Source organism: Sorex araneus, chromosome 8, assembly GCF_027595985.1.
Source record: "Sorex araneus isolate mSorAra2 chromosome 8, mSorAra2.pri, whole genome shotgun sequence".
Classification (NCBI taxonomy): Eukaryota; Metazoa; Chordata; class Mammalia; order Eulipotyphla; family Soricidae; genus Sorex; species Sorex araneus.
Window position 1 is genome coordinate 28,777,851 of NC_073309.1, and position 27,697 is coordinate 28,805,547.

General features: G+C 46.5%; 1 long non-coding RNA gene across 1 annotated transcript in view; it reads right to left on the minus strand.

Annotated features, from left to right (window-relative positions):
* Positions 1 to 18,382: 18,382 nt before the first annotated feature.
* LOC129406765 (uncharacterized) overlaps positions 18,383 to 27,697 on the minus strand; it is a 39,970-nt gene continuing 30,655 nt past the window's right edge. Inside the window, exon 3 of the long non-coding RNA XR_008631222.1 lies at positions 18,383 to 19,174. This is a non-coding gene — a long non-coding RNA (uncharacterized LOC129406765). The remainder of the gene's footprint in view (positions 19,175 to 27,697) is intronic.

The following is a 27,697-nucleotide window of genomic DNA, read 5'->3' on the forward strand; positions in this document are numbered from 1 at the left end:
GGGCAGTGCTACTAGAACAGGGGAGGGAGATGTTTCTAGAACACAGGGAGGGTGGTGTTACTAGAACAGGGGAGGGAGATGTTTCTAGAACACAGGGAGGGTGGTGTTACTAGAACAGGGGAGGCAGATGTTTTTGGAACACGGGGAGGGCAGTGCTACTAGAACAGGGGAGGGAGATGTTTCTAGAACACTGGGAGGGCTGTGTTACTAGAACAGGGGAGGGTGGTGTTACTAGAACATGGGAAGAAGATGTTACTGGAACATGGGGAGGGAGATGTTTCTAGAACATGGGAGGGGGTGTTAGTAGAATAGGGGAGGGAGATGTATCTAGAACATGGGGAGGGCAGTGTTACTAGAACAGGGGAGGGAGATGTTTCTAGAGCATGGGGAGGGCGGTGTTACTAGAACAGGGCAAGGTGGTGTTATTAGAACAAGGAAGGGTGGTGTTACTAGAACTCGGGAAGGTGGTGTTACTAGAATGTGGGGAGGGCCATGTTACTCAGCCCTTGTTACAGATGTGAAGCTCTAGCATAGTCCAGATGTGTGTGCCCAGGTCTCAGGGCTGATGACCCTGGGTCTTCTGCTCTGGACGGCCAGGCTGGTGCTTCTCTAACAAGGAGAACTCATGTGACACCTAAGGTGTTAAGGGCATGTAGACACAGGTCACATCCCTTTACAACTGTCACCTCAGAGGGACAGCCCCATGAGGGAGACGGGGTTGATCTAGAGCCCAAGTTCTGTTCTCAGCCTGAGCTTTGAGTCCAGAGAGCCGGGGGAAAGGGATTCTCATCAAGCATCTCTGGGTCCCAGCCCCAATGCTGTGACAAGTCCTTGCGTCTATTCCTGGGCCTTATAGGGAGTCCCCAGGTCCTTCCTCTTCAGCCTCCCTCACCCAGGGCCACTATAGGTAGTTGATCTGTCATCACTACAAGGGTGAGTCACCAACAGGGGCTCCTGCTAGACTCAGGGGGCAAGGGCTTAGGGTCACGTCTGAAAAGGAGAGATTTCCCCTGCAATCACTGAGGTCCCCCTGGGCACAGTACACAGATTTGTTCTTGCTGCTTGTCCCTCTCCCTCAGTCCCAGGACTGATGCTCACCATTCTCTGGCCTCTTGACCAGCTGGGCTGGTTCCTTTTTCTGTCCCTCCAAACTGCTCTGTTGCCCTGTCATCTGACGTGCTTGGCTGCAAGACACAGAAAGCTTGCGGTGTACAAACATGAAAGAGTGGGCTAGAGAGGTCGTACAGGGGGTCAGACTTCAAGCCCCAGCACTGCATGCATATGGTCCTTAAGGACTGCCAGAGTGATCCCTGAGAACAGAGTCAGGAGTAAGCCCTGAGCACAGCTGGGTGTGGCCCAAACCTCCTCCTCAAAAAGGAGGGAAAAACTAACTCTCTTCTCTGAACCACGGCAGCTTTCCCCACTTCCATCTCCGTTTTCTTCTGTCAACCCGCATTCTCCGTAAGCTTACCTCAGAAAGACTGAACATTTCTTCCATCGGCAATTTCAGAACAGAGTCTTGCCTCTGTTGGGTCCCAGGACCAGCCCTAATGGGTCATGCCTGACTCTCGTGACTGTCTCTGCAGTGGGGTGGAGACTATAGTTGAAGGTTATTCTGGTAACTTTGAACCGGGAGTGGAAGAAGCGGAAACACAAGGTGCCGTTTCCACAAATGGGAATAGAATCTGGGTTCATACACACCACGTCTCCACCCAGACTCTCAAATACTCACCCCTGTTCAGTATGCATACTTAGTTCTTCCTTCTTCCTCCTTTTCTGTTCTCGTCCCTGTGTCAGCTGTCTCTAGGTGCACATGCGTTCAAAAGGCAATTCCTCCCAGAAGGAAAGAAGGCACCGTACTTTTGAAGGACACTGGATTCTGGTCAATGGTAAGCGTTTCCTCCTTTCCTGGATGTTGACATTCCCATACTTACCAAGAGAATAGAGATCAGGGCTCAAAGGCCAGGCCTCAAAGCTGATAACTACAGCAGAGGTCAGAATGGATCAGGGAGGGAAGAACGAGGAGTGGTCTTGGGATCTTGGTGTCAGCCCTGCCCGTGTCTCCTCCTGCACCTCCTCTGCCATCTAGCTATCTGTCCAGGCTCCAGGCAAGAAAAGATGTAGGAATGAGACAAGAGGCCTAAAAAGGATGAGCCCATATGATGGCAGATCTTAAATACCACCAGGAGGAACTGAGGAGACAGCAAGGAGGCTCCCGAGGGCTTCTGAGCAAAGATCGGATCAAACTGAGCTTTGAGCTGCGTTTTCTGGGAGGGGGCATGGGGAGAAGTTTTGGTGGGACTGATTGGAGCAGAGTCTCTGCCAACCAGCCTGTCTTGGCTTCTGCTTTCTAAGTTTGTTCTCACGGAACTCAGTCCTGGGGTGCAGGTTTCTTTGCTGCCTTGAAGGCCATTTACTCCAAAAGGAGTTCTCCTTGAGAATTGTTTATGATGAAAAGCATTTAGATATAATCAAAAATGTAAAGACTAGTCCAATATCACCCCCCCACCCCAATGCTCTTTGACCCCCCTGCCATTTACTGGGCTCCGACAATTATTAACTCAGGGCTACTTTTGTTTCATCTCTAGCCCCACCCATCCCCTTTCCACCCTGGATTACTTTGAAGCTAATCCAGGAGTCGTATATCTTTAAGATGCTCAGATTACAAATGGCCCCTGAGATGGGGAGAGTCCATTCTCCTGGAGAAGAGAGGAATCCGCTCTGTTACTCCGATGTCCTTTAGCCAACGAGAGTATTGCCTGTCCTTCTCCACAAGCCATGGCCCAGTGCTCCTCACCTGGTCCTGCACTCTGCATCTACAAAGGAGGGGATGCATCCTCTGTTTTCCTTTGCTGGAAATCCTGCACCGCATGACTGCAGGGTTGACCTCCCTGCCTGCCCATCCTGCCCTCTTGCCCATGCCCAATTCTGTCCACTTGCCCACCCACAGGGGCCATAGCAGGCTATTCTGCTGCTCTTTCCTACTCAATCTCTAGGATTCCTCTCCCTCCTTCCCCGGGATGCCAAGACACACAGGAATCCAGGGAACTTCAATAGCCTGAAAACCCCTATGTCCATTTCATCCTCCCATCGCAGAAACCATCCCAACCCAAGAGGGGCTGCAGAGGCAGGAAGCTGAGACAGAATTTGCTTCTCACCTAAATGCCACTGACCTTGTGCTTTCTATCAGGACTCTATCTCCACCCCTTCTGAATTGCTAATAAATTCAAAAGAAAGCTGAGCAGCAAAACACACACACACACACACACACACACACACACACATATACAAACACACACATGAGAATTATTATTATTGTTGTGGATAGAGTCAGAGGAAGATAACGAGGTTCTTCTAAAGTTACAACACCATCTTTAGCAGCTGCGGGGTATATTAAAGCCAGGGGCCGGAGGAGGGAAGCTCGGGCATATTTCAAAGCTGACTGCTGCAGTAACAAAAAGCGAAGGGGGTGTTGTGTGGAATACGCCAAGTGTTTGAAGTGGACAAGATTTCTAGCATGTTGCCTTGATGCCTGTACATACTTAATAACAGATGTTTGGTCTCTCCAGGCAGATAATTGTCCCGCTGTAAGGTTGGCTTGACCTGCCTGCACGGTCCGGCTCAAGCGCCGTTGTGGGAGCAGATGAGCCAGTACCTCACTTTTCACTAGGGGAATGCTCGGCCACGCTTCCTTTTAAGCACATAATTACTCGGCGCCCACTGAAGCCCATACATTCCCCTCTCCTAATGGCCACGGAGCCATTTGGCCATAATTTATGGGGACAGGGTTCAAAGTTTTAATAATATTTGGATAATATCATTGCCCACACGTCGGTGGTGTCGTGATGGATAGAAGGAGAGAGGGCTTATTTCGATTCCATGCATGACAGCGTGAGCATTAACAACTGGGTGCCCGGCGTGGCCTTTATGGAAACTGCCACCAGGCCATCAGCTCATGAATTATAGATCTGGGCATGAAGGATTATAAACAGTGGTGGGGAATCACACAGGAACGCTTGTTCATGAGGAACTGTCCTGTTAGCGCCTCTTCCTTATGCAGATAAATGAATTGCAGGGAATACCAACACGGTGTAAATAAACCTTTAGTGGATAACGTATTAGCACATCAGCATAAAAAACCCAAGGCTGGGCCTGCTTGGGGATATTTATGTTTATACTCTCTGCTCAAGTGGCTCCCTGGGTTTTTGGCATCTTCCCGCTCACATCATAATTCCCACATCCAAACGGCACCTCTGAGCACGTTTCTCAAACGCTCTACCGAGTCCGTTTTACACAAGTTTGCTCCAAGGAACCATTCAGGGGCAGGCAGATGGGTAAAAGATGCCCATCTAATTCAGGGCAGACTGTCTTGGATTTGCCCAGGGATACCATGGAGCACCCTCTACATGAGACATGTGTCAAGGAAAGAGGGGGAGGTAGCTGTACCCTTAGCCACCAGCAAGCCAGTGAGAAGAGAATCTTTCTCAGCCAGGCCCAGTTCAACCCACAATGCCACCCCATAGCAGGAGGCAAAAGTGAGGCTGAGTGAGATCAGACTTCCCCTAAATTGTACCACTTTGCTGCCAAGATTCTAGACTCTCAAGTATTGCCCCAGGCTTCCTTATCTGGCCCGAGTATTTCTCTTCCCAAAATGTAAACATTCGACACCAGCTCCAAATGATAGTGTTAAGACTAAGACAACGTTTGCCAACTTCCTCCTCTTAATCTAGACTGACTCACCCCGAACTTTGACAAGGTTCGCGTGCCGAGAGCAATCGGTGAGCCCGCACACTCGATGCTCATTTAATCTGAAGGGTTTATTTGCAAAGAACAGCAATTATACAGCTGCACCTCTGAATAACTAGGAAAGAACGCTTCTTAGATCTCCTCAAACAGCTGACAGGCATTCTAAATGCCTCCCCAAAGCCTAGGTTCTAGTCTGGCATCTCCTCAGTAGAACCTGGAGTGACTTGCTGTTGGTTTTAAACCTCTGGGCTTCTTTTTGTGTCATGAGGCATGTGCATAAGACTTTCTGGTCACAAATGCCTTAAGACATGTTATCTTCTGTCTTGGTTTTTCCCGGAGATAAGAAATTGCAGGACGTGCATACATAAACCCTATGAATGGAGCTTCAACATTTAAGAACATATTCATACCAAAAACCTCATGTCCCTTTGCTTCCCAGACTCATGAAATTTAGCAAAAGTATCTGTAGCCACCACAATCAGGGTACAAAGCAATCTCATCACCCTGAAGCTCCCTTCTGCTAATCCTTGAAAAAGGTCAGGCCTAGGGGCTGGAGCGATAGCACAGCGGGTAGGGCGTTTGCCTTGCACGCAGCCGAACTGGGTTCGATTCCCAGCATCCCATATGGTCCCCTGAGCACCGCCAGGGGTGATTCCTGAGTGCAGAGCCAGGAGTAACCCCTGTGCATTGCCGGGTGTGACCCAAAAAGCAAAAAAAAAAAAAAAAAAAAAAAAGGTCAGACTTAGAGGTCAGAGAAATAGCACAGGACTTCAGGAGCTTGTCTACCTAAGGACCTGCGCCAGCCTCCATTTCCAGTGCTGCACACAGTCTCCTCAGCACCTCTGCCAAGTTTGTGATTGAAGGCCCCCAGGAAAGTTGAGTGTGGCCTGGGTAACACCCAGCAAGGCAGGGCCCAGCCCTCAGGCTGTCCCATGGGTAGGTTTAGCCAAGAATAGCCAGGAGGGGAGCCCCCAAGGAAACAGGAAAGGAAAAAGTCAACTCCTCACCCAACCTGAACCCCTAAGCCTGGTCAAACGTTGTTCCATGCTCCACTCACTCTAGTTCTGTCTCTGGGGGAATGTTTGCTAACGGAATGATGCAGGGAAGCAGCTTGGTTTTCTTTATACAACCTGATTCCTTGGATATCCATATACACTAACTTTTTTATTTCGAGGTGGAGAATGTCCAGCGATTCTCAACCAACCAGGCAATGGTTCAACATGAGGGGGTGAGGTTGAGGTGCTGCTTGGTCCTAAGATAACAAGGAATACCCAGGTAGTACTCAGTACTCAAGGGAGCTTGTGGTGCTGGGGATCGAACTGGGGTTACTCATATGCAAGTCTAGTGCCCTAGTCCCTGGATTCTCTCCCCAGCCCCCAGTGCCTTTTGTTTCTCTGATGTAGGAACTCCTGTAGCCTCGTAGCACCCAACAGAGTAATTGCCAGCATTAGATCCACAACACATACAGACACAAGCCATAGAGAAGGTTGTACTGCTTGCCCAAGGTCACCCAGCAGGGAAGTTCAGGAAATACCCATAAGGTTAGCCTATATTTCACAATGAGAGATCAGAGGGCAATTGTCTCTAGCAGGGAGATAAGATGTTTAAATCCCCGGTGAGGCTGAGTGCATGGTGCAAGCTATGCTGGCTATTAGGGAGGAAAATGGACATGATCAAAAGAAAGATCAAAAAAAAAAAAAGAAAGGAAAACTAGGTGCATCTTCACTCCGATATCATTTAGAAACACTTTACAGAGTTTTTTACCCGGGGTGGTGGGAGGGGGGGTATGCAAATCTTTCCATGAATACAGTGACACCCATTCTGCCTTGTTTCAAGAACTGGAAAGGGAAAACAAAGCTGAGAGTCTGAATTAATGACCGTGAGCCCAATCTCCAGCCTCCAGAGGGGAAGTTAACAGCCTCCCTCAAAGCCTGAGAGGCTGCTGGAATCTTCGGCCCCACAACCTCTCACCGGCACCTGTGGATTTCAAGAATCCACCCATCTCCTGTGGCACTTGTGGGGAAACAGAGACCCAGAAAAAAGAAAGGCCTTGACTGCTCAGAGCCGTAGACAAATCTGAGCTAAACCTGGCTTGAAACCAAGAGCCTTTCCTCCATTCATTCACTAAACTACTCCATCCACTCAACAAGTCCTGTGCTGACCACACGCCAAGCACTCTTCTAGATGCTGGAGACAAATAATGAATAAGACCTAATACTTGCCTCATTGGGGTTATAGTTTTGGCAGGAAGAAAAACATTAAACAATGGCCACAAACCAATAGATCCTTTAAAGCTCTAATAAGGACTATAAAATTGTCCTGAATCCCTCTGGTCGTGTGCTTCCCCATAAACCCAGCAGCTTCCATTTCCTGAAGGAACAAAAATAATGCTTTCTGTGGTGGTGGAGGACATCTCTATGAGCCCAGAGAAGCTCATGTAGGATACAGTCTATATAGTCCTATAACTTTTTAATATCGAATGCTTCCTCTTTCCATATCCCTAATAAGACTTTGCTGAGGCAAAGTCATGGGCCCCTGTTATGGAGAGTAGCACCTTAACAGAGCTGGTGTAGAGCGAAGGGTATGGGCCCTTTCTACTGAGATTCTGGTTTCAAGAAGGTTTTCAGTGTGATGGGAGGAGGGTAGACTTTGGATCGATTGGAATAAAGACCTATAATAGTTTAGGAGAATGGATACAGTCTTGGGGTGTAAGATAATATTAGGAGCTTTCTATTAGGCAGTTATTAGGATATTGCTATCACTGTATCACTGTATCACTGTCATCCCATTGATTGACGATTTGCTCGAGCAGGTGCCAGTAACGTCTCCATTTGTCCTAGTCCTGAGATTTTAGCAGCCTCTCTTTACTCATTCTTCCCAGCGATGCCACATTGGAGGTTCTTTCAGGGTAAGGGTAATGAGACCCATCATTGTTACTGTATTTGGCTTATCAAATACACTACAGAGAGTTTGCCAGGCTCTGCCATGAGGGCAGGATGCTCTTGGTACCTTGCCAGGTTCTCTGAGAGGGAGAACTAGGCTATAGAGGTCACGCAGCCACAAATGCAGCCTCACACTTCCAGGACCTTAGCTTGGTTTTATAGTCTCTGGATCTTGGCGTTGATGGGATTACACAGTGCCAGGGGAGTTTGTGGGTGTGGCTGCCAAGCTACTGGAAAATGGAGAATCTGGGTGGAGGAGGCCCAGTCCCAATCCGAGCAGGCTTGGAGATCTCAGCCCCGGTCCCAGTCCCGCACATCTGGGTTCCTCTGCGGGTTCCTTCATGTGTGAGGCTCATCCAAACATGTGGAGAAGAGCCTTGAGTATGGCTGTGGCTGGGTTCCAGAGGTCTTCGGCTGCCGGGGCTCTGCTCAGGGCAGGTAGGGAAATTGCTATAATAAAAAAAATAATAAAAATATTAAAAAATAATTAAAATAATTTTAAAATAACCTTGAGCAGTCCAGTTATGCTAATGAAGACAACGGAATAGTAAAGTCATATAACCAGAGATATTAAGCCATGTGACTGTCCACACGGTTTTGGTAATGCCTGTGTTTTTAAGCCAGGCAATAGAGGCAAGAACAACAGAAGCAACAACAATAAAAATTTCTGCCTCTTCACGTTGATCATGGAGTGTTAGTAAGGTGTGAAAAGACCTATTTTCAGATATTTGACTCAAAGCTGAGAGAGGTAAAGATCTCCATCCCTAAGGCTGGAGAGATATAGGGAGCTTGACTCTACAAGGTTAACCTGGGTTTCACTCCCTGGATCCCTATATGGTCCCTGAGCCCCACCAAATAATCCCCTAGCATAGGGCCAGAAATGAGCCCTTAGCATAGGCAGGTGAAAACCATTTGGTTTTGGTATGGTTTTTTTCTTTGTTTGTTTATTTGGTTATTGTTTTATTTTGTTTTGTTTTGTTTTGTTTTTAATATCTTAAGCCCTCATCCTCTCTTTGACCCAGAGAACCAGGATTCAAATGCTGTGTGCTCACTGGACAGTGGCTGCCTGAGGCAGGGTTCAATTCTGGGCTCTCCTAGCATCTTGCATACAGTTTGCACAGCGTAAGAACTCAGTGGCAGTATACTTTCACTGAGTGATGGAACATTCTGGTGAAACCCAGAGTCCTCGGCAGGAGTCTGAGGCAAGGTGCTTACCCTTACTCCTTCCCCCTATCATGATGCTGCTGACACTGCTGATGCCATCGACCATTTCTTTCCAGTCATTAAAAAGGGGGATGGGGTGGGGATGGTGAGAGGGATACTGGGATCATTGGTGGAGGTGGATGGGCACTGGTGGAGGGATGGGTAAACAATCACTGTATGAGTGAAATGCTAATACAAAAGTTCATAAGTTTGGAACTGTACATCACAGTGATTCTCTAATAAAAAATTTTTTTAAATAAAAATAAATAGGGGATGAGGAACGAAGACTAAGAGAAGGCAGGGTTCCACCCCGTGAGGACCTCATTCAGTAGACTGGAAGCTTCTCCGAGGCTTATGCCCGCTCTAATTCTCTCACTGCTCTGATTGAATCATTGTCAGATTCCTGAGTCTTACCGAACAGGAACCAGAAGTCAGTTAATATTTGTTAACCCAAATAAGTTTTATTTCCATTTATTTACTTTCTAGCCTCAGAATTAAATCCCCCCTATTACAGTAGTTCTCATATTGCAGGGTAGACCAGAAATCCCCTGGAGGTCTTATTAAAACAGATTATTGGACCCTTGTGCGAGTCAAACTCAGTAGGTCTGGTGTGGGTGAAATGATTTACATTTCACTTCGTTGTTCTTCCGGGGCGGAACCTCCCAAGCAGTACTACTCAAGGGTCCAGGGATGCTGGGGGTGGGGGGAAAGGGTTCCCCATGGTTCTCAGCCAACTGGGCCTAGGGTTTAAACTCAACTACATTTCTAACTCCAGCCCTTCATTTCTAACAAATTTTCAGAAATGTTTACACTGCTAGTCCAGGGAGCCCATGTGGAGAACTATCCACCAGCAGAAACTAAGTTCAAGAAAGCACTGAGATCAAGATGCCCACCCCAAAGGAGCAGAAATCTCTGTTCTGCCTTCTCCCCTCCCTTATCCTCCCTCTTACAAGACCTTCCCGGGTCGTCAGGGCAAAGGTCAGAGGCCTCATCAGAGATTCCAGCAGAGAATCTGGGGTGGACCCACCTGGGGAAGGGGAGAGGGGCCTCCTGTTTAGCCAACAAATAGAAGGGGCTAAATCTCCAAACCGGACCTGCTTTTTTTTGAATAAACACGTTGCAGGCTGCCTGTGTAAACATGCATTGTCTACTGTTGGATTAAGAGCAAGCAGGGGCCCTGCTTTTTTTTTTCTTTCCTTCTTTTTTGCCCTTTTTTTTTAAGCACTGAGAAAAGCCATTAAGGGATTAACACCCCGATTTATGAAAATGGAGGATGATAAAGGAACAATGGGGTGACAGCATTGTGTAAACGACATTGATTCATTTCAGAGACAGGACTGTTAACTGGGAGAAATGGAGAAATAAATGGAACAATGAGGAGATGCTTTTACCAGCTTGTCATTAATTAGCCGAGAGTACAATTGTTTTATTGTCCTTTTTGAAAAATACAAAATTGGGAGGAAAATACAAGCACTGAGCAGAGCGATTATTCTGTGTCACCGACTGACATCTGCTTTCCTTTTCTCCTGGAGCTCTCCTCCGGAAGTAGTTTCTCTGGGGAGGGAACAAACTTTTCCCCAGCAAAAGATTCTGTGGGGCTTGGGGACAAAGTGACATCCCACCCACCCAGGCTTCCGAGAGAGGCCTCTGAGCCTGGTGCCACCTGGCCTTTGTGGAGAGAGTCTAGAGGGGAGCAGGATGGCCTCTGAACCCAGCTCTCTGATAAAGGACAGTGAGGCCGGCCCAGGGCTCCTCCCCACCTTGCTCCAGAGCTCCCACCAGCCCTCCTTCTAAGCCATAGGATGCTCCCTTCCTCATGAGGGGGTTGTGAGAAGCCCTGGGACAAAAGATGAAGTCATAAAATTTGCTTCTAAGTGGATGGTCATGGAGAGTATCATGCTAAGTGAAATAAATCAGAAAGAGGGGACAGACATAGAATGACTGCACTCATTTGTGGAATATAAAATAACATAATATAACGCTGACACCCAAGGACAGTAGAGACAAGGGCCAGGAAGATTGCTCCATGGTTGGGAGCCTGTCTCATGAGCTGGGGGAGAAGGCGGCTGGGATAGAGGAGGGATTACTAAGACAATAATGGTTGGAGGGATCGTTCGGGACGGGAGATGTGTGCTGAAAGTAGATAAAGGACCAAAAGAGATAGCCTCTCAGTATCTGTATTGCAAATCATAATGCCCAAAAGGAGAGAGAGAGAGAGAGAGAGAGAGAGAGAGAGAGCGTATTGGGGAAATTGTCTGCCATGGAGGTGGGGGGAGGAGTGGGGGGGGTGGAGGAGGTGTACCGGGGACATTGGTGGTGGAGAATGTGCACTGGTAGAGGGATGGGTGTTTGATCATTGTATGACTGAAACTTAAACACAAAAGCTTTGTAACTGTATCTCATGGTGATTCAATTAAAAAAATAATAATAATAGCAAATTGAAAAAGAGAAGCCCTGGGACAGTGAAAAGCTGCTGGAGATGAGGCCGCGCCCTCAGAGCCTGTCAGCAGAGGCTGCTGTCTCTGTTGTCCATGCCACCCAGCTGCGGTTCAAATCAGACTGTTGTGGGTCCAGGGGGCTTCTGCCAGGATGGACAGCAGGGAGACAGGGGGCGTGTGCTGAGGCCTGCTGGCTCCCAGGAGGCAGGAGCCCAGAGCAAGGATGGATGCCTCGGGTCTGTGCAGCCTGCCTGTCCTCACCAGCTGGCCATGGCGGGGGGCAGCTGGGGAGAGGCAGAGATGGAGACGAGCATCAGCACTCAGCTTCCCTCCTGCCCCTGACTCACATGGGCTCTGCTTTGAATTTGCCCACATGGCAGTGGGGTGAGAGCAGCAGACATTGAGTGACACCAACTCAGCACTTTGACATTGGAATTGGCCCTTTTTTGCCCAGCAAACAAAGTGTGACAGGAAACTGTGGAGATGTGGGGCAGTAGCAGAAAGTCAGCCCCCATCAGCCACCCCGAAGGTCAAGACATTAAGCCACCGCACCCCTGTAGAGTCTGTTTCTTACGCTCAGCCCCACAGCCCCGACTTATACCAAAGAGCCAGCACTTCAGAGAAAATAAATCCGTGAGTTTGTCCACCCACAGGCTCTTGTGTTAGCATTGAGAACACTTGCAAGGTTGGGGGCCTAAGCTACAATATTCGGCAGGTCAGTAAAAGCATTTTCCATATAGGAGAGTTTTGGCAGATGATGTCTTTTGCTAGCAACATAGTCTCGTTGTTCCTGGAGAAAGATCTCTATGAAAATGTTGGTTGACTGTGGCTATTTCTAGAAAGAGCCCAACAATCCTACAAGGGTTAATGGCACTTCTAAAGCAAAGGAGCTCACAGAAACAGTTTTTTTCTGGCAAGGGAACTGCAAACAGCTTTCTCATTGTTCTCATCTTCTGTGACTACTGGTCATTGTTCGGCCTTTAATCTGGAAACACTATAGATATAAATATAACTGTCTTTATCGCATTGTATCTTTACAGGCGGAGATGAGACAATGCATCTTTACATCGCCAAACTTTATACTTATATAAAGATAGCTCTATTTGGGAGGAGTGTGTGTGTGTGTGTGTGTCTGTGTATGTGCCTGACATGTCAATGTGGAGCAGTCCTAGACTTCACCCATTCAGGGGCTCATTCATTGTCTCCTGCATGGCAGGATCTGCTCCAGGGAGCCTCCAGCAACGTGCAAATAGGACCCCCACCCTCCACCCCATTCCCCCCGCCCCCAAACAACATTGCTGGGTGTGAAGCAGAAACTGTAAGGACAGAAAAAGGTCACATAATAATCAGTGCTACGAGAAGAATGAGGCAGGCTCCAGGCTTGGAGGACGGGGGCAGCTGGGGAGGCTGGGAACGCCTCACTGAGACGGTGACAGCTGATCAGTGACCTGAGCTGGAAGCATACTGGGGGCAGGGGTTCCAGGCAGAGGGCAAAGCAAATTCTGAGACCTGGAGGCAAAAAGGCACTTGGGTTTGAAGCGTGGAAAGATCCACGGAGTATGGAGGAGTGAGTGTAAGTCTGAGACAGGTCTGTTCACAAGGGGCAAGGGACCGCTAAGAGGCTGTGAGTTGTAGACGATGTGATCTTCACCATGTGCTAATGGGTCACTCTGGCTTCAGCGTGTCCCAAAGACCAAAGGCTGTGTATATTTAACACTCTCAACTGGACCCCAGAGTTCAAGCACCAATAGGGTCCAAATAGGTGATAAAGGGACTAAACCTTCACAAATGGGGGCAGGATGGCAGACAGGAAACTGACTACAACCCAACACACTAGCACTCACGTGTCACGTGTCAGCATTTGGAAGAGCTATACACTTATATCTCATCAGGGACTTAAATGGAAGCTGAGACCTTTAGCTCCCGTGAGGGACTTAAAGGGAAGCTGGAGGTTGAAGTGAATGTTGTTGATTTGAAATCTTTTGTAGTTACAGCAACCTTGAAGCCAGACTCAGCGGCAAGACCTGAGTCTCCCATCAAGTCAGGAGCAGGCATACAACACATCTTCTTTCCCTTTGTTATCTGACTGCCAGCAAACTCTTGGGTAGGCTGCATTTTGAAACATTTCAATTATACTGCATGAAACTCATGGCAAAAATATTTTTCCTTCTTCCGTTCCCATAATTTAATATAATTTTAAGTGTCCAATTAAAGACTATGTGCTTTATATTATAAACAACCTTAAATTACGGTAAATGAGGAATAAATTCTAACAAAACTAGGCTGCAGGGAACTCACTATAATGATCACACTCTTTTATAATCATGTAGTGTACGTTTTCGGGGAAAGTATTGTGATAACCTACCTTATTCGTTGATTATCTTCTGTTTGTAAAGTTGATATTATCTGTAGGTCTTCCTACACCATCACTTCTCTGCAAATCCCTCCCTTGTAGATTCATTGTACTTAAAACATGGTCCTGTCTTGAACGTCCACACTTGCGATACCCACTCAGCCTGTTCGCCAATGAGTTTCTCACTTATTCCCCACAAAGGCACCTCTGGCTCCTGCCAACCCAGGCAAACCCTTCATATCATTCAACAAAATTGTTTGCATCCTATGTGCCAATTCTGATCTGCATTAACACAAAACACTGTTGAAAAGGAGTCTGAGGCCAGGCTCAGGTTACACAGGGAAATGCAGGCTGGTAGATTGAAGATGTCTACATCACGAGTAATTAAACCTTCTTCTATGGAGCGAGGGGGGACAGGACAGAAGATGTCCCACTCCTCCTAATAGAATTGCTTGTCAGAGCTCAAGTGAAATCACAGGCCACCAACACTCCACCCTGTCTTCTTAGTCCAACAGTTAACAGCTTTCGCTGGCAGTGTCCTGGATTCAGACTCAGTCTTCCACACGATGCTTATGACACTGCTTTCAAAACGTTGCACCGCTATCATCAACCTCTCTAGACCTTCGTTGCCCACTTATAAAATAGGGATAATCGTTGCATCTTGTTTCACAGGCAAAGCCCTTATTTCAGTCCGTGGGCATGTGGGCACTCAAGAATGATCTTATTGCCCTGATCAGCATTTTCAGAGACACAATCGTGAATCTACCCAGAGTTCTGTCCATTTTCCTTGCCCCACACCTCATTAAAAACCCTCACCCTGTCCCTCCCCTTGAGCCAGCCACAGCCTCAGAATATGTCACTGCCTCACTGAGCCCCTGTACTGCCCTGGTCATTGCCCCATCAGCGGCCTCTACCTCACTGCTGCCTATTCTCGGGTTTCCCAGCAGCCCACCCTCCCACGACCTCAGGGTCAGTCATCTCTCTGGAGACCACTCACTGCCCTATGGCTGCCCTGCTGAAGGAAGGGCCCGGGCCAGTGTGCTGGCAGCAAGAGTCCACAGACTCACACCAGCCTGGCAGAATCTGAGGCTTCCAGGCTGAGGTTGCACCGTAATGACAAGTCCCTGAGGCCACTGGCAGGTGATCAGTCTATGAGCCTGTGGTTTTGACTATGGGCTACACTGACCAGAAAGAGCCTGGAGGAATGAAACACTCAGTTGACCCCAGTCAACTGTAATGACCTCTGGACATTAGGCCCAGTCCAGAGGACCACAGGACTTGATAGGTGACAGTGGGCCCTATCTGGATCCCAGTCCTCCTTTTTTATCCAGAGCAGAGCTAACATTTCAGGGCTGAGCCATGCTGACTCTATAGGCCTGAGTTCTTAAAGGGATAAAAATATTATATGACTGGGGCCAAAGAGATAGTACAGTGGGTAAGGTATTTGCCTTGATGTGGCCCACCTAGGTTCCACCCCTGTTATGTTATGTGAATCCCTGAGCCCTCCAGGAGTGATCCCTGAATGCAAAGCAAGGGGTAAGTTCTGAGCACTGGCAGGTATGGCCCCCAAACAAACAAAAAAATCTAACAATGACTGGCTTGTGATAACAGGAAAAGAAGAATGTTTATGACATTGCTTTTAATTGTTGAAAATGACTAATTTGGGGCTGGAGTGATAGTACAGGGGGTAGGGCTTTTGACTTGTACACGGCCAACCTGGGTTCAATCCCCAGCATCCCATGGCCCCCTAAGCATAGCCAGGAGTAATTCCTGAGTACAGAGCCAGAAGTAATACCTTAGCATCGCTGGGTGTGACCCAAAAAGAAAAAGAAAAAAAAAAGAGAAAAAGAAAATGGTTTATATTAGTCAATAAGTGCCAATAAAGAATACAGGGAACTGGGCATGAGTCAGAAATGCTGATATTTTATGCTGATATTTTATTTGAGTGGCAGCTCAGCTTGAACACTGGAACCAGATGCCCTGAGTTCAAAGCTTGGCTCTGGGCCACAGCACAGTGACTGGTCTCTATTTCCTAATCTGTTGATAACAGTACCTTACCCGCCTTACAGATCTGCTGTGCCTGGTACTGCCGCCCCCAGCACACAGCAAGAGCTACTGTACTAGTAGCTTTTATGAATATGATTTCACCTGGAATCAGATTGCTTATGCAGAAGGTCTTGAAGAAACCTTTGAATTTATACGCTTCCAGAAAATCCTCAACAGATGCTCGCATTGTAAGAATCATTGGCTTAGGAGGACTCATAATTGTTTTTCATTTAAAAGGAGCCAGGGAGAGGGTCACAAGGTGGTTCTGAAGAGTGACTGTTTCTGGATGTAGAAGTGTACCAGATGAATTTGAGTTGTTCCTAACAACGCTATTGAAAGTTCCCAGAGTCACTGTGATAAACTGTAGGTACTTGTTAAGTAACTCATTTATCGAAGCCCATGCATGTTCTCAGCACTTCTGCACTGCTAGGAGTGCCAAGATTTGGAAAAGACCTCTCCCATTCCTGACCATAGTGCTCACCTTTTGCACACAAGAAAACTATTTTAGGGCTAGAGAGATCGTGAAGGAGTTACAGGACAGGCCTTGCATGCAGTTGACTCTGGTTTGATCCCTGGCACCAACATCACCAGGCACAGCTCTGGAGGCCTTGAAACACTGTCAGGGTGGCCCAGATAATTCCCAGCACTGCCAGGCACAAAAAGCACCTCATCATTGAGCCTTTGCATTGAACCACCAGTCTGGTTGGCCGCCAATTATCAGAAGAGGTCTCCAAAATCACCTGAGCACTGCTTAGGAGACCTCACTTGTATGTATACACACACACACACACACACACACACACACACACACACACGTGTGCGCGCACGCTTCGGTTTTGCATTCCCATGTTATAAGAGGCTCCAAGATATGAAGAGACTTCAGAGAGATCATTTGTAAAGGGCACTTTCTGGGATGTCTCAGGACCTCACAACACTCCCTGTGTCTCCCTTTCAGAATGGCCATTTGGCCTTTGAGGTTGACCAGATGTTTTCTTTCAGTCCTGGGACCTTGCCATTCTAATTGGTGTCTTGAGTAGCCCTTCACCTAAGCATGTCTCTCCTGAACAGTAGAACTGCTTATGAGAAAGCAACTGAGGCAACATGTATGATCAGAGGCTGCCAGTGGGATGCATGTATGAGAGGAAAGAAGAGAAAAAGCTACGCACAGTAGGGGCAACAGGAAAACACGTGTGTCCTGGAACATTTGTGTACTGATTTATAGTCATCCCCTCAGACCCTTTTGCATACATGACCTATATTCCAGGATATGGTTGCAAAGAGAAGGAAGTTTGGGCTTTTATTTTCTGTAAGTGAAAGAAAACTAGCAAACCACAATATATGTAATAAAAAATATTATTGACTGTCTCCACCCCTTTTGAAGAGTACAGAGGTTATTCTGACTTTATTTGATTTGGGTTTCATTTCTTGTTTTGTTTTTGTGGGTTTTGTTTGTTTGGGGATTTCTGTTTGTTTTGTTTTGGGTTTCACATCTGACAGAGCTCAGGGCTTACTTCTGACTTTGTACTCAGGGATCACTTCTGGCAGGCTTCAGGGGAGCATATAGGGATGCCAGGGATTGAACTGGGCCAGCCGAGTACAAAGCAAGTGCCTGACCCACCATATTATTGCCCCAGTCCCTCGTTCTGACTTTAAGTAGAGCTGATTTGGTAGCTGAAATAGTATGATCAAGGATAGAGAGTATCTCCAACAATTGCTTTTGCTTTTTGTGCTGTAGATTTTCTCCGCAGGATCCCTAGAGTCATCCACTTTCTGGGTTCTTTAGTAGTAGTGAACGGCTACAGTCCATCTGGAGCTCACAGCTCAGCCATGATTTCCAGAGGAAGAGAGAACCCTTCCAGTTAGCTCTGTCCAAGTTCTTGGATTCACGCTGATTGGTCCTACGTAGGCCACATCCCAATCGCTGGACCAATCACTGTGGACAAGGAAATTATGGGTAATTTTCTTTTTAATTGAACCAATCAGGACTCTTCCTTGGATCAAAGTCTATTATTTCCCATTCTGTATCATTGAACATAGCATAAAAAAGAATTCCTAAAGGGCAATCAGGCCTTTGGGGTGGAGACTGGACCAATGCTAGGAAAACAACCAATTATGCCCATGATGCCCTATAGCCTTAAGAAATTCATGTCTTTGTTTAATTTTTCTTAAGTTAATGGGTAACTTTTAACCTAGAAGGGTCTTAGCTAAATGAATCCATGTGATCTTCATCCTTTACTTTCACTAGCTTACACAGAATTACTCTGGGAAGCCCTGTGGGCATTCTTGTCCAGTGTAAATGAACAAAAAGAGAAAGAAATTAATTCTCAGTCATCAGGGGATAGGAGCTTAGTCAGATGAGTGTTTTTTCATGTCTACAAAAATTTGAATGTTATTTATTATGACTAACAATATGAAAAAAACCTCAAAGAATGATATCAAGTGAAATTATAAAGATTAATCAAAAAAATGTTTAATTTATAACTGCATATATTTTGTAATGCTCCATTAACTTGTGATAATATGCCTTAATCAAGATTTTGTTGCCTGATTCATATTGAAAGAATCTTCGCAGTGAATTTTTAAAGACTATTTTACTTTACTATATTTCTAATATTTTCACAACACTCAGATGAATACTTGCAGTTAGAAAAACTTTCAAAATCTTACTCAGTATGAATAACAAAATGTTTAATTATCACAAATGTTTAAGCCACAAATAATACTGCATAATTTGGAGGGATATAATTTCCTGGGAAGAAAAATCCAGAACCAATAGCCAAGTACTCTTTCAGGAAATGCTGAATCACCAATGCAGAGAAAGGCACGGAGGACAAGGTTGCATGGAGAACACAGATGTTAAAACTCAGAGACCAAGAGCAAACTAAAAGAGAGAAACTTTAAAGTAATGATAGTTTTAGATTATCAATGTATTTGTCCCCAAAGTATACAGAGTTTTTGAATAGATTTAAGAATTCTAATTTTAAGAAAACATTATATCATATTCATTTATTTGCATGTCTTCTCCTTAATTGTTTGTAAAATGACCCCTGAACACTGATAGCACCCTAAGTTTGACAGAAATAAGTTGGCTGAATTCCAAAATGTTTAGCTCAGTCACTGGAGAGGATATTATTTGTGGCTCTATCTGAAAAATCAATGCATTTTAGACCTCTACAATACTAAATACCAATATATTAAAATTTTTTCTGGGGCTCAAACACCAATTTAACTCATATGCTTAAGAACCTATACAATAAAATATACTAAGCCAACTCAAATATATTACCGTTTTCTAACAGATACAGATGAGTCCAAAGCAGATTTGGAAACAATTCAAATCAGCACATGCTTGGGGGTATCCAATGATGTGTAAGCAACTTTCTGCTTCTTCCCTGTTTCCGTCTGGGTGGGATTCATCAGCCAACTTGCCTTACATATCTGACTGGCTATAGAAGAAAAAAAATCAATGCAAGAATTAATGGTAGAACCATGCAAAAGCTTCATCGTGCCTCTTGCAAAGGTTTCTTCTCGTTCATGGCTGATCCTTCCATTACGTCATAATTATCATACAGCTATAGCGTAAATACATAGTTATTTCCATCTCTCCGTCCAGATGGTCGGTTACACGATAATTACAGTATGTTTGTACTTACTGGGTTTAATTGCCAGATAATCAGGAAGAACATGCAAATTGCTAGGTTGTTGTAACACAGTACATTGAACCAAGTAAAACCTGTGTATTGCCTATAAGTAAACAAGCTCTTACATGGGATTGTGCACTGTAACCTGTGACAACAGGAAGGCCTGAGGTTTGTTCGGGGGCCATTGTGTGGGTTAGCATTACACTTGCTGAGCTTGGATTAATGTCCAGATTATAAGGAAATGTAATGTGAGAGACACTCATGCTGCCACGCCTGCCACGGAGACAATGGGGAATTGGCCACAGGAGTGGCTGAATGGGGCGCCAGCTCTTGGCTCTGGGAGCCCCGCTCTGTTCCGACCTAATGCATTCCGGAGTCACGTGCAGGCTTCTGTTCTCAAACCACCCCTCTACCTGCCCGAGTGCTGGCAGAGGGCAGTGCGTGCCAGCCACCAAACAAACCTCTCCTGAGAACACAGTGTGGCTCCAGGCAGAATTCAGAGTCCCCAGTGTGCCTATTCTGTCCCCGAAATTCTAGTTAGTTTTGTCTCATGCTGGGGAGCGGCCCCAGATCAGCACCAGCAGAGGTCACGCTCAGACCCTTGGTGTGTGATCTGCGGTGGTCTCACTGGCATATTTCGCCCCCTGCCCCTTCCCAACTTATAAATCCGCGTCATTAAAAGAAGCCAATTTCCTTGGGAGGAGCCTCATTCATGATCATGAATTTGCTGAAAAACTCAGGTAAGCAGGTTTTGTCACGGAAATCTCCGGGCTCTTACAGAGTCAGGAATGAGTGACCTCCCCCCCCCCATCTCCCTCTTCTTGGGGGAGCCAGGCAGTCACACTCACAAACTGCCTCTGGGCCATATACGCTCATTAATTACCGTGATCCAGAGACTCACAAAGAAATCTCAGGAGAGAGCCACAAGCTGCAGAGATGCCTCCAGACCCCAGAGTCACCATCCAGTTAAAAATTTAACTCCAACTCTATCACCCTATTTAAAATTCTAGAATTTCTGGAGTGCACGGCCACATCTCAGACTCTACATCACTGACGTTCCAAGAGTAACACACTATATTTGATGGAGTGTAAAGTAGAAGAAAACTAATCTCATCCTAATAAAAAACATAATATATAATGTATTATATAATAAAGGCTCAACCTATAACGTGTTAATAATATCTTATATAAGAGCTTAATGATTCCAGGATAAGATACTATAATCTTCACACACTTTCCTCTAAGGAAACAATCTTGAATCATTTTTAGCAGATTATTCATAACAAGTCATACAAAATGAATTATTTAGGACATACTTTGGGGGCAGGCTGGTGGTGGTGGGAAAATTCTAAATAATGGTGGTGGGAAGGTATAACGGCAGTGGAATTGGTGTTGGAATATTGAATGTAATAAATTTTTGTGAAAAAAATTTTTTAAATGTGAAAAATAAATAAATAAGCCAATTTCATCCCCACTTTCAAGAGTGACACTCTTGAACCTCAGTTACCTGTAACTTCCCTCCCTGCAGTGATTGGTTAAAAAACAGGTCATAGACCTCAAGCCACTAAAGCCAGAGATTCCCTCTTAAACATGAATGATGAAGTTGAAGCCTCAGGTGCTACTGAAGTCTACCTTATACCCAGAAGGAAGAAGCTGGGTCTTTAGCCTAGGTTTGATTCCCAGCATCCCATAGGTTCCCCCAAGCACCGCCAGAAGTAATTCCTGAGTGCAGAGCCAGGAGTAACTCCTGAGCATCTCTGGGTAAAACCCAAAAAAAAAACCCAAAAAATAACAAAAAAAAAGAATAAAAATTTCTTCTAGGTTTTATCTATAGAATGCTTGAACCCAAGCCCAAACTTTGTGTTCTGACATAGCATCTCTTTTTCCTCCCAGTTTTATTGAGATATAGCTCTGTGTTAGATATAAGTGCAAAGCACGATGATTTGATGAAAGCACATACTGTGAGGAAGATCCCTGTGATAACTTAGCTCATACATGTTACTCACAGTTATAATTGGGTGGAGGTTGGGGCGGGGGTCTACACCTGGAAGTGTTCAGAGGCTACTCCCAGCTTGGTGATGTGGGGTTGTTTCTGGCAATGTTCCGAGAATTGGTGCTGGGGGATTGAACCTGGACCTCCTACATGTATAGCATGTGCTCAGACCTTTGAACTATGTCTCCACCCCTACAAATTTTTCATGTGCTGAGAAATTTTTTTAAGATCTATTGACACTGCATCACTGTATCACTGTCATCCCATTGCTCATTGATTTGAGCTCGAGCGGGCACCAGTAACGTCTCCATTGTGAGACTTGTTACTGTTTTTGGCATATCAAATATGCCATGGGTAGCTTGCCAGGCTCTGCCATGAGGGTGAGATACTCTCGGTAGCTTGCCAGGCTCTCCAAGAGGGATGGAGGAATCAAACCTAGGTCCACCACGTGCAAGGCAAATGCCCTACCCACTGTGCTATCGCTCCAGCCCAGCACTAATAATATAGCAGTTAAATCTGATCTGGCATCAGCCTGCCATGGGGCCAAAAAGATAGGCCAGGAGATAAGGCATTTTCCTTGCCTGTGGCTGTGTTGATGCTAATCATGATTTGGATCCCCAGCACTACATATGAATCCCTGAGCACCAAGTTAGAAAAAGGCCCTGATTACCAGGTATATTCCCTGCCCACTCCCAAAAAACATACATCTCACTCAACCACTTTTAAATGTATTTGTTACTTTACTATAATTGAGGTAAACAAGTAACCATAGTGTTAATATTAATGCCTTCAGCACACAAAAAACACTGCACCTCTGCCACTGGTTAAGTGCCAAAGACCCTCTGCCACCACCGTATGTCCCTTCTAGTTGACCTCATACATCCAGCAGTGCTGGCTCTAGTCTGTACATCGGGCATAGCATCCCCTAGAGTTACTTATTCCATAACTAGAAGTTTACAGTTATTGACCCCTTCTGCATGTTGCCCACTCTGAGCCCCTACTCTGTCAACCACCAATTTTTTTTTCTGTATCTACACCTAGGGTTGGATTTTTAGGGGAGAAGGGTTGTTCAGATTCCACATTTAAGTTGGATCATAGACTATTTGTCTTTGTTTGTTTGGGGCCACACCGGAGGTGCTCAGGCATCATTCCTGGTGGGGCTCAAAGGATCAGATATGGTGTCAGCGATTAAACTTGGGTTGACCGGGTGCAAGGCAGTACTCCCTGTACTGTTACTCTGGCCCAATATGTGTCTTATGAGTCTGACTTATATCACTTAGCATAATGTTCTCAAAATCCATCCATGTTGTTACAAAATAATTTATTCTTTTTCACCAGATAGATATCCCATTGTTTGTCATGTGTGTATATATACATATTTCATCATCATTATCAACACCCATTTGATTGTCAAATTTCTCGAGCAGTCTCAGTAACGTCTCCATTTGTCCTAGCCCTGAGATTCTAGAAGCCTCTCCTTACTTGTCCTTTCCAATGGTGCCGCATTGGAGGCTCCTTCAGGGTCAGGGGAATGAGACCCATCACTGTTACTGGTTTTGGCATATGAATACGCCATGGGGAGTTTGCGAGGCTCTCCCATGCAGGCAGGAAACTCTCCGTAGGTTGCCAGGTTCTCCTAAAGGGAGAAATAATTCTATTAATTATTTTTATTTCTCAGAGTTTCCTGCTGCTCACATGGGAGAGCCTCAAAAACTCCCCATGGTGTATTCATATGCGAAAACCAGAAACAATGATGGGTCTCATTCCCCTGACCCTGATAAAGCCTCCAATGTGGCACCATTGGGAAGGACAAGTAAAGAGAGGCTTCTAAAATCTCAGGGCTAGGACGTTACTGAGACTGCTCGAGAAATTCAACAATCAACAGGATGATGATAATGATGACGATGATAATGATGATGATGATGATTTTTATTTCTAGACATTGCCCATGTGTTAGATATTGTAAATCATTCAACAATGAGTGTAGGGGTACCTATACCTTTTCAAGTTAGTGTTTTTTCTCCCTTCAAATAAATAGCCAGATTTCTGGGTTGCTTGTTGTGTTTTTAAGTTTTTAAGGGACCAACTTTCCACAGTGACTGCTCCAATACTCCATCTTATCAATAATGCACAAAAGGCCCCTTTTCTCCACGTAGTTCCCAACACTCACAGCCTCTCATGTTTGACCCTTCTAGTTATGAAGGGCTTTCCCATTCGAAGTTGGATCTACATTTTGCTAATCCGTGATGTTGGGCGTTTTCCATGGTGGTCTATATATCTTCATTGACATGTCGAAAAGCTTCAGCTTAGAGGCCTGAGGATAGCGCCGTGGTGTCAAGCCTTGCAAGCAGAAAGCTGCAAGTTGGATCCCCAGGACCCTGCTTGAGTACAGTTCTGTGGCATTGCTATTGGGGTGTCCAGCAGCACCACCAAATGTGTGACCTCCTCTCTGGCACCCTACATGAAATGTGAATGAGCCCCACAGCCAAGTAAATGCAACCCCTGGCCAACAAAACAATTACTGGAAAGGAAGGGAGGGGAAAGATTTATACATTTCTTCCTTAATGTCTATCCAGTTTCTTGGCCAATCGGTAGTCAAATTCTTTCTTCTTATTGAGTTGTATGAGTCCTCTGTACACTTTGGACATGATTTCCTTATGATGTATGGGATCAGCAAATATTTATCCCTTTCCTCAGGGTTGCATTTACCAGCAGAGAGGGGTTGTCTTTTCTAGCCTCTGAGTCCTGGCAAGGAAGTGAGGTGGTCTCCGTCACTGAAGGTGCGAGGAAGGGGTCCTCTCCGTCCCTGACAGAAGCTGGGAAGGACCCAAAAGCTTGTGGAATGTGTGACTCAAGGACCCTGGTCAGGAGGGGTGGGGGTGGGAGTGGGGGGAATCCATGGAAACACCCAGGAAAATGATGGAGTGTGACCCCAGAGGCAGAGGAAAGGAGGCAGGAGTGGTGAGGCTTAGGCCCAAAGTCAGAGGAGGTGCACCGGGGTTGCGGGGAAGGAGTAGCTCACTCCAGGCAGAACTAGAGCTGCCAACATTCATGCCACAAATGGGCTCTGCCAGGCAGGCACAAAGGGCACCACTGTCCCTGCCATGGAATGAGGATGCCCGCAGTCCTCAGCATCCTGTTTCCTGCTGGCGTCTCTCAAGCAGAGCATGGAGCTGGCAGAGGCAGTAAGAGGTGGAGGCTGCCAGTCTGAAGAAGACTGTCGGAAGATGTAAGAAGAGAAATCAAGACCAACTGCCTGAAGGAAGTGCCATGAGCCCTAAGGGAGGAATCTCCCTTGTCCAAGCAAGGGTCAGCAGAACGGGGAAAGACTGACACAGATTCATAAGCACTTTCTCCAGGGGACCTAGAGGGACTCATGGACCGCCAGAAGCAGGAAGGAGCCTTGAGAGCTGGGAGAGGGCCCGGAGGGGAAGCAAGGCAGGGCACTCAATGGCAGGCAGGTCATGCCCCTGCTGCTTTGAGCTCAGGGAGGCCTAGGGGCACAGTTTGAACCCTCAGAGTGATAGGAGCAGAGCTCTGCCCACAGCTGCTCTTGGTCACAGCTCTGAACTCCTTTGCCAGTCTCTTCTCTTGGGCACGAAGGGAAAGAAAGACGGGCAGAAGACCAAACCTCTTCTCGCAGGCGGCCCAGTGAAGAGCAGCCCTGGGCTGTCCATGCACCAAAGCTTGCCCTGTGCATGGTTGCTTGATGTTCTACACGCCCTGGAACTGTCTTGGTATGTCTTCTTAACCTTGATTTGGTATGATTACAGCAGTGTTTTCCCAGGCAGGCAGAGCCACCACTCCTAACAAGCCCCCTGCTCTGTGCTGACCCGTGGCCATCACCCCCCATGCATGCAGCAAGAACCTTGTTTCTAGGTGCCATCATGCTTTGGAGGGTCACCATCTCAGGAGGACCAGAAGATGGGTCTGGTCTGATGTCTGACCATTGGCCAGACCAATGAGAGGTAGAACGTTGGCTTTTATATGCATGAGTTGCCCACCCTGACTCTTGCCCCCTTCCCTGCCCTCCTCACCTCTCTCCTCCCTTCCCCTCTCCTCCTTTCTCTTTCCTCCCCACCTCACCCCTGCCCTCCCTTCCATTCTCTCCCTTCCTCTCCCTTCTCCTTTCCTTCCCTTCCCTTCCCTCCTCTCCCCTCTCTTTCTCTTCCCTCCCTTCCCTTCCCTTCCCTTCCCTTCCCTTCCCTTCCCTTCCCTTCCCTTCCCTTCCCTTCCTTCCCCTCCCCTTCCCTTTCTCTTGCTCTCATCCCTTTCTTTTCCTTCCTCTCTCTGCCCTTTCCTCTCCTTTTCCCACCTCTCCATTCCTTTCTGACAGCCCATTGTAAACCGTGCTGATAAATCTTGGGCTAGGGGACTGAGATAGGATAGGACTTACGGTTGAGTACGGCAGGAGAGACCAAGCCCTGAGCAGAATGAGGAGTAAGTCTCTGGGCACCACTGGATAAGGTCCAAAGCCCCAGTCACCACCACCACCACCCCCGCTCCCCAGAAAAGTTAAACCTTGAGTTAGAAAGTGTTTTTCCTTTATTCCAGTGCTGGGAATCAAATGCAGGGCCTCACACGCAGAAGTGAGGCCCTCCTGTACTGCACCCAAGCCCAGTTTTCTTTTTCTGTGACTCATCTTCATTATCATCATAGGAGACTATGAATACAAATAATAACAGTCTGGTAATCAGAACAATAATGAAGAATTATTTAGCCATTTAGTTATAACAAGCAATATAAAAGAAATTATTTTGTACCTGCTAAGCGGGCAGCGGTTAGGAAAACAGGGACAACAGTGGAAGGAAGGTCACACTGGTGGTGGGTCTGGTGTTGGAATGTTTAATGCCTGTAACAAATATATCATGAACAACTTTGTAAACTATGGTGATTAAGTGAAGGGGGGAAGGGCATTATTTGGGACCTTAGAAAGCCCAGTGGGCAGGGAGCTTGTACATGGCCAACACGGGTTCTATCCCTGGTAGCCCATATGGCCCCCTTGTAGTGATCTCTGAGCCTAAAACCAGGCTAAGCTCTGAGTATCCCCAGGTGTGGCCCCCAAACAAAGCAAAATACAAATAAAATTAAAAGGATTATAATGATAGTAACCAGATCAATGAAACAGATCAAAAGTCGTTGCCTCTCATCCCATTTACGAAGTACCTGGTCCAGGGTTAAGCACTTTTAACTGCAAATCCCACCTAATCCTCACCTGTAAGACAGATAATATGACTCATCCTGTGTTACAGATGAGAAACTTGGAATCCAGAGAGAAGAGCTAGTGCTGTTGGGAGGACTTGGTCTCCGGCCATCTAAATCCAAAGCTTGTAACATGCTGGACCCATTCCTTAGGTCTTATGAGGAAAAGGATCTCTGGCCTACCAATTACTTTAGGACTCAGCACTGCTCATCTTTGGGTACACATCTGTCTCTTCCCCATGCATTTCTCGCTGCGGAACTCCCATCTAGACCCATAGCCCTGAGCCAAGAGAGACCCCATCACCTGGGCCAAGTTTTCATTAAAATATGTGCATGTTTGGGGGGCTTAATGATTATTTTCAGTCCGGTTTCCTGCTTATTTGGTTTGGGCTTTGCACGATTAATTAGGAGCCTAAATTAATGAGAAGGGAAACACGTGTCCAGCTGGTCCTCCCAGATGTTCCTGGAAACACACTCTCCAATTTGCACAGCGTGACAGTGTAAACAGGACTTTGGGGGAGTCTCTCAGAGTTGGTTCCGTACCGAGCACTGCTGGCTACAGGGAACTGGGGCATGGCCTGGAGGCCAGGAAGAATGGCTGTCGGGTGCGTGGGGACCAGGTTCCCTTAGGTTCTACAACAGGGGAGGCACTGTTGGCCTCCCTCCCCTGCACCTTTGAAAAGGGAGTCTACACAAGAGAGAGCAGGAAAAGAAGATGAGGGAGAAGGGACCTTCTGCCAGTAGAAGAGAGGAGGGCAAAGTTCTCTGCAATTCTGTGGTGATCCTAGACCCAATGATCCAGTTCCTGTCCTGTGGGCCTTCTGCCTTAGTCATAGGAATGAAATGACCCATCTATTGCAGTGACATCTGTAACTGAATGAAACTAAATCAGGATCCATCGGGCTCACCTCATGTGGCCCCCCAGGATGGAGTTGAATGCTATCCGAGAGCTCTCTTCCACCCGTGCCTCACTTCCAGGAAATGGGGAAACGCACTGATATTGAAGTGGACCTTTGCTAGAAAGCTCACAGGCGATCAAGAAACTTTGCATTCTCTCTCAGCGTATAAAGTGCCTCCTCTTTGCAGGGGCTGGAGGTGGGGGGTAGTTGGTGAACGAGATAAGCATGACCTCT